Here is a 15,556-nt window from a genome sequence, read left to right on the forward strand (position 1 = left end):
TGCTGTTACAGATAGCCAGTAAGCCAGAGGTCATAGTGCTATTTTCAAAGACAAGCTATTAATATGTAAAATAGGGAAATTATCTAAGATCTTTTTCCCTAAATATTGGCGTATACCTTCATCAAGATGAAATATGGCAGCTGTTTATACTGTGTCTGTCTACAAGAAAGGAAGTGAAAAATACAGTATTTACTTGAAATTTTAAGTTTGGAACTGCAAGAATTCCACTTTAGCCAGACAAGAAGATTAACTTTATTTTACTTTTTTTAAAGAAAAACTCTCCCTATTATGTCAGTAGGATTTTCAGTACCACCAAACTGTTTTGGATTTTTGCTCCTTCCGTCTTCACATACCAGGCTTATTAAGAGTGCTTTCTTTTTAATACTACATCAGGATCACAGAATAAAATTCTCCAACTGCTGTCTCTTTATTCCAGCTAAGTACCATAAAGAATGTTCCACCATAATGACCACCCAGAATTAGGAAAACTGCCACAAGACCTGGCTGGTCATGAACTTCCAACTGTGGTCTTTATTTCTTGTGGTGAAATGATGTGCCTTTCCTTGCCTAAATCCCTTCCTGGTGTGTATCAACATTATTTAACATCATCTAATTCAGTCATTTTTTTTTTTTATAAATATGTCTAAAAACATTGAACTTTAAAAAATTTTATTTATTCCATTACTGTAGCACTTGACAGATTTTTTAAAATGTAACTTAGTAATTTCTTATATTTTAAATCTGTCTTTTTAAAAAAATAAAGTGAAAAATGAGAGACTTGGTTTAAATCTCAATACCTTAGGATAAAGAGGCACAAAATTCTGAATGAGGATCTCTGTAGTTCTCTGTGGAAAATGCATTGTTGCTCTATAGGCTTATCTTTATGTCTAGTGTTTGGGTCTTTGTTTTATCGTCTGGAAAATGTGGGAACCCCTTTCCCCCGTTAAATAAGAGACTCTTTATGTATGTTTCAGAGTTTTAAAACATGTTTTCAAAGTAGTTTTGTGATCTCTGTCCTACTTAATGTGGCTAATTTTTCATAAAGTCACTTAATACCTAAGGATATTTGTGTTCTATATTAAAGAAATATTCAAGTCAGATTCTGACTTCCACCAAGGCCAGTATTACTCTGCAGCTTATTATTGCCTATGAAATGGCTGGTTGTTCAGTTTTATATCTCTTCCTAACTCTTGGAGTTTCCTTGCTCTTCAGCACCTTTGGAAGGTAGACAGGAGAAAAGCTAAGTGAACAAACACAAAACACTTTGGGGAATGGGATTTTAAAATTATTGAGCAATGGCATTTTTGTATTGGGAATTATTTTAAACAGTGTCCCTGCCTCTTGTCACTCCAAAGTTATCTGTGACTTTCGTTTTAACAGCAGTCTTTAATGTGCATTGTGGACACTTAGTCAGAATCGGACTTTTGTGTTAATAGCCCCGCCAATAGCATCTTTTAATATGGAAAGCTGGGACCATAAGCCCCGCTGTTGAACATGTGTAGTAGTTTTAAGTACATTGAGAGTAGCTGAAGTCATCCTCTCTTGTGAAGACGTTTTTCTTTGGAATACATAGGGCCATGTTTCATTTGATGTGAAAATTAGTTTTTCAGCTGTCTCATGAATCCGAAGTAGAATCATATGAATTACTGATTTTGACCATTTTAAAAATTAAACTAATACGTAAAAATGAGTGGCAAGTAAAGTCCTATTAATCTCTTTTCACCTAATCTTTGAAAGTAACCCCCAAAATAAAAAATTAATTTTCAGAACATGAATTCATGACAAGATACCTGTTTTAAAATCCTAACTTTATGATTCCTAATCCCATAACTAAATGATGTGAATAAATACCTTCTATATCCTTTTTAGCAAAGGACTCATTTTGAAATTTCTTAAGGATAGCCATAACAACAGTAAAAGTTGATACAATAAAAAAGACATAATTCTAGAAGAATTTATTTGTTCAGTTAGCACCATGCCTATTATGTATGTCATGCTAAACTAGTCTCAAGAATTTGATACTAGTGTGTGAAAGTTTTACCTGCTCTCAGTATTTGTGTGTGTATGTGTGTGTGTATGTTTGTGTGTCTGTATGTGTATGTGTATGTAGATAAGACGATAAGTCACTTATAGGTGAACTGATTTAGTCATGAGAGTGAGAAGAATGAGATGATCGTAGAACAAATCAGTTTAGAGTTTGATTATTTTTCAATTCAAAGACATCACCAAATTGCAGACTAGCAGTTAAAACTTATAGATCGAGTTTTCAATTGGCTATTAAGATACACAATGTGAGGGCATTTTAAAATGTAACCCTCATGTAGGCTTTCACCACAAATGAAACAACCTGTTGAATTGCCTTGATTTGCCAGTTGTAACACTTCCTGAGGTTTCCTAGCAGCTAAAGGAGCAGGTAATGGGTGCAGTTCTGAAGATGCAAGTTATTTCACAAGCTCCATGAAGCTTTGTCCTGGCACAGATGGGTGGAGTCTTCTGTCCTCCTTTCAGCCCTGTATTTATTAGGGAACAATGACTCATACCTTGAAAAGAAAGAATTAAAACAAGGAAGCACATTTATGGATAGGAATTTTTTTTCTGTTGCTCATCAGGTGTTGCAACACTATTGTAATGAGATACATTTTCCCTTGAATCAAATGATATATGCCAATGTCCTGCAGATTTATTATGTGACAATTCTAAATTTCAAAAAGAATAAATTAGAATGATTATTTGCTATATAGAAGTTACTGTAGAGTCATTTAAATCCTCTTCAATGCTAAAATTTCTACAAGCAAAATGAATACATTATTTGATATTAATATTTACATACTTTTAGCAAACTGGTATAAGACAAGATCCAATTTATACTTTTTGCAGAGTTTAAAAATATGAAATGAGAAAAATAATTCTTTTTGTTTTGTCTCCACCTATCTGAGTTATTGGTTAATGCATCATGCCCTTTCATCTTCTGACTCAGTTGGTGTCTCAGGATATGAACTTGACCTCACCTCTCCTGCAGTCATTCAGCCCCTCCTAGTCTTCTAGCCTGCTGTTCCTGGTTTTCTCTACTGAGCTTGTATTGTCATTGGTACGTTCACAAGTGACTTGTTCTCTTATTTCCATAATCTCCCTTGGCACCTTATTCTACAATCTTTATGTATGCTTTTCAGTTTTCTTAGTCTCAGGGTACCAAGGATGGCTGTTCAAACCTATAAAGTGATTTCTGTTAAAAGGATTATGCTGTTTGACCTCAGCAACTCGACAGTTTTAACCATCTCTGCCTTGATGCATTACTCCCTACCACACATTTTCCAAATCCCTAGTAGAGTTGGGAACCCTTACTCTTCCTCAACTTCCATGGAAGGAGTTTATGATTTTTTAAGGAGAGAATATTGGAATGAACTATTCCAGTTTCTTCGCATGTTACTTGCTCCTCCCTAGAAAAGAAGGAATGTACTATCTGAATGGAAAGATTGCTGAGATCATGGCATCCACCAAAAGCGGCTAAGTATATAGTGGTTAACTATCCAGCTCATGAGACAGAAGACTAATTTTGTGATCCCAGGTCTGTCATAGAGCCTTTCCAAATCCCACTTTTGCCATCTGTGAAATGCTGTTACACCTGCCTCATAGAGTTGCGAAGAGGATTATGTCAGTTGCTCAGCTTAAAGTAGCCACTTAAAATACATGCTACTTATGACTAGCTGCATTAAGAGGAGTTGGGGTTGCTGAGCCTATAAAGCTGTGATTCTCAGGCTACACCTTGGAGTTGCCTGGAGAATGTTAAAAAATACTTATGTCCTAGAGATTCAGATTAGTTGGTCTGGGTGTGGCCAGGTCACTGCAATTTTTTAAGCCTTTCCAAATAATTCCAGTGGGCAGCTGTTTGAAAGTTATGTTTGAAAGCTATGTTTAAAGCAAGAAACAGGATGCTTTCTCTCAGGCAGATTGTTAGAATGAGACAATGGGCTCTGTCAAGTAAACGGACCTGGCACAGTGCCTGCTTTCTGGAAGCTGTTTCTCCTGTGCTTTTCCATACTCTCTTCTGCTGGTGATGGGCTGTTTCGAGACAGGCCCCAATCCATGACACCACTGCTGGCTGGGGATGTGTATGAAGAATCTGCCTGCAGACTCCATACACTCCAGTGGCTGGTCTGAAGGTTCAGATTTGGCAGGAGGTAAGAGGAAGCCAGTTTGTTTTGGATTCAATTTCAAATTATTTTCTCTAATCCAGTGCTTTCAGGGACCCTGTATCTGGAGTGATTAGGCCTCCCTAAGAAAGAATATTTTGATCCCCGTTTACTTATTAGTTCATTGCATTCCTGCTCTTTTGGTTAGAACCAGTAAGGACAGAGGTGGGAATGATACCTCTACACAAGCCAGAAATGCTTGAGAATGGACCTAAAAACAGAATAGAACAGCATCTGCCTTGATAGATTATAGTGAGGGTTAGATAAGAAGGCACATAGATCTTGAAACATAAGAATTCAATAAATGTTAGGTGTTATAATTTAGAGGCCAGCACAGCCTGGGGAAGAGGCAGCCTCTGCCCCGCCTGTGTGGTCAGGCTCCAGTGCACGCAGGAATTGGAGCTGTGGTGGCTTGTGTGGCTGCACTCCAGCAGCGATTAGAGCTGGGGCTGGTGTGACATTATCGGGGAGAGTCTAGTTTCCAGTTTAGGTTCATTTCAAAATAGTTTAATTACACGGGCTTTTTAGCCAACCTTGCATCTCAAGGTGGAAGGGTTTTTTAATGCCTGTGTTTTTTTTTTTCCTTTTTCTCGAACAGGACTGCAGAAGCGTGGAATTTTTGGTCTTTTGATGATTTTCCTATGTATCGGTGACTCAACATTAGCTGCATCAAAAATCTGTCTTTATCTTGTTGAAATTGGATCCAGGCCCATAGATAGAACGGGAGGAACTTGGATTCCTGTCTCATTCTCAGTCTCCTAAAATCAATTACTACCACATACAATGCAATTTAATTTGGATGGTTAATTTTCTTATTAAAGTATAGTTGACGTACAATATATATTAGTTTCAGGTATAAAACATAGTGATTTGACCTATGATGTGATCACCACGGTAAGTCTAGTAACCATCTGTCACCATATAAAGTTATCACGATATTGACTATATTCCCTGTGTGTACATCACACCACCATGACTTATTTTATGACTGGAAGTTTGTACTTTGTATTCCCCTTCACTTTTTTATCCATCCCCTCACAGCGTCTCCACCCCCCAACCCCACCTCCTCTGACAGCCATCAGTTTGTTCCCTGAATCCATGAGTCTGTGGATGGTTAATTTTAAGTGCTGAGGGTGGCAGTGGATTTCGGGGACACACACCATAAGGCCAGCCTTACGGTATTCATGAATACAAAGTTGTAGAGTGGCATTTTTCTTGTTGCCCTGGACTTATAGGAACATACAAAGGTATGAAATATAAGAAATTATCTTTAAAAATTCTAGAGAGAGTTCAAGCACTTGGGGCTAACACCCCTTCTTGGACTCATTTGGGGGCAGCAGAACCCAATTTTATTATCCTAACTAGCCAACCATCAACCCAGACAGTGCTCCTTTCCTCCTCCCCATTTGAAATAAGATGATTTGGGGAAGGAAAGAGGAAAAGGCCTGAGTCTTTCAGTGGATGGTGCTAGGACCCCTCACTCCACCACAGGAGGTAGGTATGGACTCCCTCCTATGTACTAGACACCATTCTAGGTGAAAAAGCAGAGCTACTCTAGTTAATTCATGACTTCCATATCTACCGCTCTGCTTTAGATTTACACACATCTGCTTGTAATCCCAGCTCTCTTTTACTGGTTGAGAAACTTCAGGCCAGTTACTTGCATCACTTTAGGTCTCAGTGGGATAATAATGTCTACTTTTCATGTTTGTTGTGAGGCTTAAGTGAGATAATACATTGAAAGCACTTAGCACAGTGTCCAGCTTTCAAGCTTTCAATAAATGCTAACTTATTAATCTGCAGATGATTTCAAATCCCTCGCCCTGCCTTTTCCCCAAAACTTAGGTCTAAATTTCTAACTGCCTTCAAGACACTACATTTGAATATTTTCATGGTATCCAAAATTTAATATGGCCTAATTTAAACCCATGTTTCTTCTCAATTTCTCCAATTCTCATTTTATGTTTTTCCCATCAGCTAGACTTTCAATGGTGACATCATCTTTGACTTTTGTTCCCGTGCCTTATGTATCCATCCAATTACCAAGGCTTTTTGATTCTATTCTCATAATGTCTACCTCACTAAAACTCAGTGTTCTACCCTGGTTCTGGCTACTGGATGATGACGGTAGCCTCTCCGTTGGACTCCTTGCTGCCAGCCCTTTCTCCTGTAATCCATTTTGTACATCCTGCCAGTCTGATTTGCAAAACTATGGGTTTGATCACATCAACCTTTTACTCAGAAACTTTCAGTGACTACCCGTTGCTTATAAGTGCAATCTAGAATTGTCTAGATTTAGTCTCACATCCAAACTTTAGCATTTGCTAGTTCTATCTTTGCAACATTTTCTGTTCCCCTCCTTTTACTTATTCAGACTCACTGTTAACCGTAACCTGTTTGCACTTTATTAGAACCATGCTTCTTGTTACATTGTTTTTTTTTGGAATACTGTTCTCTAAATACTCAAATCCTGTCCATACCACTTCACTGAAATTAGTTTCAAAATTCACAACTACTTCTTTACAAAATAGAATAAGTTGAAGCTCATCTCAAATGTCTTATTCTTTTGAATTCCTCATAGCACACTGACTAACCCCTTCTTATGGCTTTTGTCACTTTCTGCTTTGCATGTTCTGCTTTAATGTTGAATAATATGCATATCATCTTCCCCTAGAACTTACTGCCTATCTAATCTTTGTATCTCCTAACATCTCCCACACTGCCTTGTGCAGAGTAGTATCTCAGGAAATAAAAGAGAGGTTTCTGAGTGTTAGTCCTTGAAATTATTAGAAAGCCACACTGTAAAATACATGCATAAAACTAGACTATCTAGGAAAGAATTGGAATTGGTAGACAAGTGCTCAAGTTTAACGCTATGGAAGGAAAGCTCTCTAATGGTTCTTCAAGATAACGCTGAGATATATAGATGTAGCTCTCCCCACCCCACCCCAAACCGTCACCTAAGCTGAAAGAAGAATTGGGTTAAATTCTTTGTCAGTTTGATGCTACATGTACAATTTAACTCAATCACATAGGTTTTTGTGATTTTTGCACATTTCATAAGTGCTTATACTAGGACATGTTTAAAAATTTTTGTTGACTTGGTTAGAAGACAAAAATTCAGAAGTAAATACAGTATAACCCATGTTGGAGAAATTTTTTTTTTTTAGTTAATTCGAGTGACAATCGTTAGTAAAGTTACATAGGTTTCAGGTGTACAATTCTGTAATACACATTGTGTGTTCACCATCCAGAGTCAGTTCTCTTTCCATCACCATGTATTTGACCTCCTTTACCCTCATCTACCACCCCTCTCCCCCCTTACCCTCTGGTAACCACTAAACTATTGTCTGTGTCTATGAGTTTTTGCTTCCTCATTTGTTTGTCTTGTTCTTTTGTTGTTTTCAGTTTTATATACCACATATCAGTGAAATCATCTGGTTCTCAACTTTTTCTGTTTGACGTATTTCCCTTAGCATAATCTCAAGATCCATCCATGTTATCGCAAATGGCACTATTTCATCTTTTCTTATGGCAGAATAATATTCCATCGTGTATATATAACGTATCTTCTCTATCCTATCATCTATCAAAGGACACTTTGGTTGTTTCCATGTCTTGGCCACCATAAATAAAACTGCAATGAACATCGGAGCACATATATCTGTATGCATAAATGTTTTCACATTTTTTCTTGGGTAGATACCCAGGAGAGGGATTGCTGCATTATATGATAATTCTATTCTTAATTTTTTGAGGAACCTCCACACTGCCTTCCATAGTGGCTGCACCAGTCTGCATTCCCACCAACAGTTCCTTTTTCTGTTTGAGAAATTTGATGAAGTCAATGTATCTCTATATTTAAACTATGAAGTAAAGTTCTATAATGAAGTCAGAGCGTTATTAGATAAAGTTAAAAATTTAATAGATAAATGTAGGGGAGCATGAGTACTTTAATGAATATAAAAATGTGGGTGCCTCTTATTTCAAAGGCATAGTCATCAAGAGGTAACTTTTCATCAACAGGAAATTTTACCATACACATACATTTCCAGTCAGGCCCTGTTCCCAAAGAACTTTGCTCTATATTATACAGTTCTCTCTAAGATTCCTGAAATAGTGTTTATCTTGATTAATAGTAGATGTTTAATAAACTGTTTCTTTTGAAGAAAATTAAATTCTTGTTTCAATCAATAGTTTTTATAATCTCCTATATTACCCTTGATATTTATTTATCAACAACCTTTTAATTTCATTCCATTACTCTTAGGATAGTTTGTAAGTTCTTTAAATGGCCTTACACTCATACCAGCAATTTCTATACTTCAGACACACTGACCTTTGAATTTTTCCAGTGGGCCATGCCTGCAGCTGTTTTAAAAACATTGCTCTATAATTCTTTGTTCATCCTTCCATTGAGAGGTGGGTTCTCTGTCCTCTTCCCTTGAATCTAGGCTGCCTTGTGCTTGCTTTGACCATTATTTGGTTGAAGTGATACTATGAGGTCATATAAAGCTATATGTGGTTCTCTTTGAACACTTGGTTTTAGAATACTTGCTTGTGGGATGCTCCCTCTCAGAACCCAGCTGCCATGCTGTGAAGCCCAGGCCACGTGGAGAGGCCCTTTGTAGGGGCTTCAGTAAAATCCCAAGCTAAGCTCCCAATGGACGGCCAAGATCGTCTTCCAGCCATGGGCACTAGCCGTCTTCGGCGTAGCCCTGCTGAGCTTTCAGTTTATGCCAACCCAGCCACTACCTACTGTAATCCCATGAGGCTCCAATCAAGAACCACCCAGTTGAGCCCAATCATCCTACAGAACTGTTACGAGATAATAATAAATTGTTGTCTCATGCTGCTACATTTTGGGGTCATTTATTATATAGTCACAGTACCTAGAACAATGCTCTTTCCTATCACAGGCTTTCAAAAGGTTTTCTTCTCTTTTTCTGACCCCTCTCCACTTCCACACTTTTTCACTTGGCTAATTCCTATTTATTTTTCTAACCAAAGCTTGATGTTTACTTCTTCAACAAAGTTTCCCCTGACCGTCTTTCCTGGGTTTGTTCTCCCTCTTACTGTTTCACAGCACTCTGAAGTTCTTGAATGTGGTAGGCAGTAGAGTCCAAGTTTGAGAACGACTCCTTTGGTCATCGCTCCTTTTAAACTCCACGGATCCTGTCTTCCTTAATAGAATCTAAGGTATGTTGTGGGGTCACTTAATGAAGTTGTCTTCTTTGAAAGGGACGTGAAAAAGTTCAGTCCAGTCTGATAATCATACTCCAGGCCAGTTAGTGGAATATCAAAACTAAAACACCATTCAAAGTTAAAACTCCCTCCTGTCTTGGCTTAGGCTTGCCTCTGGCTGGGAGGCTACAACAGGGGAGGAGACTTCAGCTTCTTTCTGCCCTCAGTCACTTTCTCCTACATGGCCAGTTAACTGTTTCTGACCCCTCTCTGGTCAAACTTTGGGAAGAGTAGTTTTATTTATGTGGCTGGTACAGTGTTATCTTACCTTGAGGCTATGGAGGGCCCATGCACAACTGCAGGCTCTTTTTCTTTCAAGGGCCACCTCTGGGAATTTCTCAAGAGACCTCTCCGCAAAGCTTCAGACTGGTTCTTTTAACAAGTGAAATCAGTGTCTCTCCTTCAGCTGTCTGCTTACCACTCCCTGCTGAGTCCCTGGGTTCCTGGCAGGCTGGTTCCTCTCTGCTGGGGTCATATTCCTCTCAGGTTGTCCAGGCATTCTCTTATAGGGATCCTTGTTCAGCTCCTTCTGTGGGGAAGACATTTAGCCCCCAAGAAACAAGAGCGGCTAATGGATGCCTGGATGGTAGGGATGTAGGTTTCTCTCAACTCAGCCTGGGTCTTGCTGCTTCGCTGCTTCAGGCCCATCTAGCCAAGCTCTTTTATCTTTAGACTTTTCAAGAATGAGTCAGATATTCTATTGGTTCCTCAAACTCCAGGGAGCACATGTCAAGCTCTCGGAGTGAAGCCCGTCTCAAATGGTTTAGTGGAGTGAGTTGGAGGCAAGCCCCTTCCTCACCACAAGGGAGAGACTAGGGGAAAGCCCATAAGCCTTTAGCATATTTCTCCAGAGAATGCCTGTCTCCTAATTCTCCAAATTCTGATGAATCCCCAAAGGTGCTCCTTGAGCTTAAAGCCACAGATCCGTTTTCTTTAAAAAGACCACCCTCTGCAAATTACAGGGTCTAACATCTCAATTTGGAAGGTAGAATTCCTGATTAAACTGAGATAACAGAATGAATTACATTTAAATCCTGTTAAGCATTATTAAATTGTAATAATTTTTGTTTAAATCTTCCCCTGCTAGGATACTTAAAACCACGAAGAGCACAAATCTTGTCTGACTTCACACATAGCACATAGTGTCTCGTATATAGTAAAATGCTCAGTAAATATTTATTGAATGATGCATGATAAATAAATACATTTAGATTATGTAACTGACTTCATCGTCTATGAACTAATCTTTTAAGTCTGGTTACCCACAATACTCATTTTTCAGATGTAAGTAGAGAGATATACACATAACTATTAAATATTGAGCTTCATTTTCTTTTATCAGTCCTCAAGCAAATAAAAGTTATTTTCTTGGTGTATATTTCCTCAGAAGGAGAGTAGTAAATCATTCTATTTCAAAAATTAGTATTTCCCTCTTAAGTAAGGGCTACATATTTAAATATGAAGTTGGTTAAATAGAAAACAAGAGTGGGGAAGCATTGTGAAGAATGAAGTTCTGTTTAGTTTACTATTAGTCAATTATGTTGAATGCACTATAAATATCTTTCCTTTTTAATAGCCTGCATTAGATGAATTTCTAAGAAGCAGGGCTTGTGTGCCTGTGTGATTCTTTCTACTGTGTGTTACCCTATATCATTTCCCACACTAAGAGGAGCTACACTCAGTACATACTTTTCTGGGGATGACAGGAAGAAAGATGACTCACTTTACAGAACGGGATGAAGAGGAGACATTGGAGAGGGTAACAAAGGAGGACAACCCTCAGGTTGCTGAGGAAATAATGCCAAAATTTCATCTCTGGTGCTCATAGCTTGCCTTGGCAAGAGTTCTTGTCATGATACATTTCAGTCCTACCGTTTGTTTCTTGTGACAATGTAAGACTTAAGAGAGCACTCAGGTGATGCATTCTTTGGAGAGTCACACTCCTGGTTTAGTCAACACAAAACAGAGGATAACTTGTTTCAGGGCCCTCCTTCCTCCCACTTTTAGTTCTGCTTCTTCCTGTACAGCCCAGGGGCCTCAGGCTTCCCCTGGCTTTCTAGGAGACTCACTTTTGAGGCATTACCTGGTTTCAGCAAGTTAGAGTAATGGCTACTTAGATTTGTGCCTCATTCCTCTGGGCGACTTCCTGCTGAATAGCTCTCGAAAAATAGCTGTTGAATTGATTTGTGCTACTGAGATAGTGAGTCACACCTTCCAGCTAAGTCATTTCCATTTTAACACCTGAACTATCAAGACCTTAATCTTATTTTTTTCTTCTTGTCCTCCATTCCTTCCTTTGTTCTTTCTTTCTGAATACAGTTTTTGAGCTCCTCAGCTGGTGCCAGGCATCGGAACATGGGCTGCCACTCAAAACACAACAACATAAATAATTTTCTTTAATATAGAAGCATAACATGTTTCATTTTTGCATCCATGAGTAATATTCGTAATTAGCAATCATGCTCTTACTTGCTCATTTCGCAGGAAAGATAAAATCTATTCACCATTCACCATTCTAATGGTGGAATATGTCATTGCTGTAGAGATGAAATATTTTGACTAGGAGAGTAGTTTGCAGCCTCTCAAATTACATTACTTTGTCTACTCTTAGAGCTAGCCTATACATAGTTGTCTTCCAGGGATAAATAAATCACTTTTCAGTGCCTTGTTTTCCCCAACTGTGGTAACCTCAAGTAACTCTTTTATGTTCCAGATTTGTTGCACACTTGCTGAACATCTCTACCCCCACCCATCTTGTAGGTGACGTCCCAGTAAGCTTAGGCACCTGCACTTAGATTTCCTCACCTGCCCATCAGGGTGTCACAATCAGAGGGGGTTCTTTTCTCATATTCTTTCTCTGCTTTTATGAAGAACTAGTTCAACACAGATGCAAATCTCTGCATGCTATCATGTTTTTAAAAAATTCCCAGAGACTTCTTTCTCTTAATAGAAGGTTTTGGATTTTTATCTCAGTCAATTTTCCTTTTTTTTTTTTCATGGTGTATCTCTTTTATTTAGATTTTCTTTATCTCAGCAATTTTTGTAGTTTTTCAATGTTCAGCTTTTGCACTTCTTGTGTCAAAATTATTCTTAAGTATTTTATCCTTTATAATGCTATTATGAATGGAATTGTTTCTTTAATCTAATTCAGATTGTTGCCAATATACAGAAATATAAATTTTTTTTGTATATTGATCTTGTATCCTGACACCTTCCTATGTTGTTATTACTGCTAGTAATTTTTTGTTTTTGTTATTGATTCCTTAGAATTATTTTCTACACGTAAGGTCATGGCATCTGTAAATACAGTTTTACTTCTTTTCCATTCCACATGCCTTTCATTTAATTTTCTGGCTTTATGTCACTAGGTAACCTCCAGTGCAATGTTGAATTGAAGTGGTAAGAGCAGATTTCTTGGTTTTATTCCTAATCTTAGTTGGAAAACCATCAATCTTTCACCATTAAATGTGATGTTTGGTACAGATTTTGTTGATACCTTTTTGTGATAAATTTTAGACCCCTTTCATGTCTAAAAATGTCTGTTATACTCCCACATTTAATTTATAGTTTACTTGGGTATACAATTCTAGAAATAATTGGAAATAATTTTTCTTCAGTATTTTAAAAGTAATGCTTCATTGTCTTTTAATTCCAGTGTTGCTGGTAAAGTTTGAGAACATTCTGATTCCTCTCTGTGTGATTTCCCTCTCTCATCATTTGGATTCTCCTTTGTCGCTCGTGTTCTGAAATTTCATGTGATGTGCCTTGGATTGGGTTTATTTTCATTCTTGGTTTCTAGCATGCGGTGCTTTCAGGTTACAAAGTAATATCTTCATTTCTGAGATATTTTCTTGACTTATTTCACTGATGATTCATATGATTCTAATTGTGATTATTTACATCATGCTCGATTTCCTATCATTTTTCCTTCTATTTTCTGTCTCTGTTATTTGGCCGATGTTTTTGGAGAGCCCCTCAACTTTGTCATCCAAACGTTTTTATAGATTTTCATTTCTGCCATAATAGTTTTTTAAGTCCCAGAAGTTTGTTCTGCTTATTCCTCTTTTGCAGCATTCTGTTCTGGTTTTACAGCTGTATAATCTCATGTTTCTAAGGACATTAAAGATCTGTGTCCTTGCTAGATTTTCATCTTTCTGCATAGTCTGTTTCTTCCAAGTTTCTTATTTTGTTTGTATGAATCTCCATCCTTCACATTGGGGTCCATCCACAGATGTCTGGTAATCTCTGGCTCTATTTGTGTTACTGTGGTGCTCTAAAAAACGGAAGGCCTCTGAGGGTTAGCAAGGCTAACAGGACCAGAACCAAAGGCCTAGAGATAAATCCAGGATGGAAAAGGCCTCATCCAGGGCTGGAAGTGGTGGTGATTCTGGATTATCTCTGTGACCGCCACGTGCTTGTTGATGGGTTACTGTGGTCTCTGCCCTGCCCTCGTGGTCCACCACGGTCTGGCGCTCCTCCGCTGTCCTTCCGGCCTAGTGCTCTTGGTCACAGACATGCTCTTAAAATAGCATTTGGGCGGAGGCTCCTGGGAAACCTGGGAGCCAAGATCCTGTCCTCTCTGGCTCTAGAATGAGTGTGTGTGTGTGTGTGTGTGTGTGTGTGTGTGTGTGTTGTGTGTCACAAGCCACATATCATTAAACCTGTGAAAGGTTGCTGAGAGCCCTAGTCTAGTACTGGTTTGGGGGAGTCAGTTCTGGCATCCCTCTCCAAGAACCCCCAGAACAAAGTTCCTGGGCTGGTAACTGGGTGCTTAAGCACTGAGTCCCTAAGCATCTGTCCCTACTGCCATCTCTGACCAGGTGTCTTTGTCTCAGGACCTTGGAAGTTCAGGAGGATAGGAAGACAAGGTCTAGGCCCCCATCTCATTGAAGATGCTATTGAAATCCTGTACAAGGTCATCAAAGCCAGTTATTGTGTAAATGAATCCCTCCCTCTTCCTGGGCTGAAGTGGAAGTAGAAGCACATTCCTTGGGGGCTGTGGACCATCAAACCTCAAACTCCCAAGGCCGCAGAGTCTCCTCTTTCTTCATCATCCTCATCTTCATCTCGAGTCATCCTTCTGCAAAAGGGAGCTCTGTGGCTCCAAGGTCCAGAAAAGCTGGAAAAAGCCCAGAAAGAGATCCAAAGGCTCGTTCCAGTATTGGGATTCGAACCTCCGAACCCCACCAGAGGCCAACTCACACCTGGGGATAGCCTGCTCTATGCCGTTGGAAATTGAGACTCAATTTTCCTTTGTTTCATACATGTTCTTTAATTCTTATCTTCTAAAGGGAATATTAAAGTATATATCTGTATATATCTGTAAGTACTATCAATATGTAATGACTCATTTCTTCAAAATTAGCATACTAATTTGATAATACACTCTTTCTCACATTAGGATTTGGCTTTCATTCCTTCATGAAAGGGAATTGCCTTTCTGGTTAATGCATTAAACAGGACTAACTAGTTTTGTTGTCTCTGCCTCCTGGGATTGAATTGATTCACCAAGAAAAACAAAACAAAATTACTGTACAAAGAGATGAACATAATTTAAACTAAGTAAAATAGTAAATTCATAGTTAATAAAAGGATAACATATATTTGGTTAAAACAAATTTCATTAACTATGTTTTACCATATTTCTATCAAGTTCATACCTAAACCTCTTGCCCAATAAAACTAAAATAATTTTTAAAACATATTGTACAGCTCAACAGTCAACTGTCTATAAGATTCTCCTTTTAAAAACTAAATTAAGGGGCTGGCCCGGTGGCTCAGGCGGTTGGAGCTCCATGCTCCTAACTCTGAAAGCTGCCGGTTCGATTCCCATATGGGCCAGTGGGCTCTCAATCACAGGGTTACTGGTTCAACAGCTTGAGTAGTCCCCCAAGGGATGGGGGGCTCCGCCCCCTGCAACTAAGATTGAACACGGCACCTTTGAGCTGAGCTGCCTCCCTGATGGCTCAGTTGGTTGGAGTGTGTCCTCTCAACCGCAAGGTTGCCGGTTCGACTCCCGCAAGGGATTGGTGGGCTGCGCCCCCTGCAACTAACAATGGCAACTGGACCTGGAGCTGCGCTGCGCCCTCCACAACTAAGACTGAAAGGACAACAACTTGAAG

At 38.8% G+C, this 15,556-nt stretch overlaps 1 pseudogene; it reads right to left on the minus strand.

The window, feature by feature from the left end:
- Positions 1 to 13,719: 13,719 nt before the first annotated feature.
- Positions 13,720 to 14,510, minus strand: LOC109460769 (HCLS1-associated protein X-1; annotated as a pseudogene).
- Positions 14,511 to 15,556: the final 1,046 nt, after the last annotated feature.

Source organism: Rhinolophus sinicus, linkage group LG01 (genome assembly GCF_036562045.2).
Source record: "Rhinolophus sinicus isolate RSC01 linkage group LG01, ASM3656204v1, whole genome shotgun sequence".
NCBI classification, from domain to species: domain Eukaryota; kingdom Metazoa; phylum Chordata; class Mammalia; order Chiroptera; family Rhinolophidae; genus Rhinolophus; species Rhinolophus sinicus.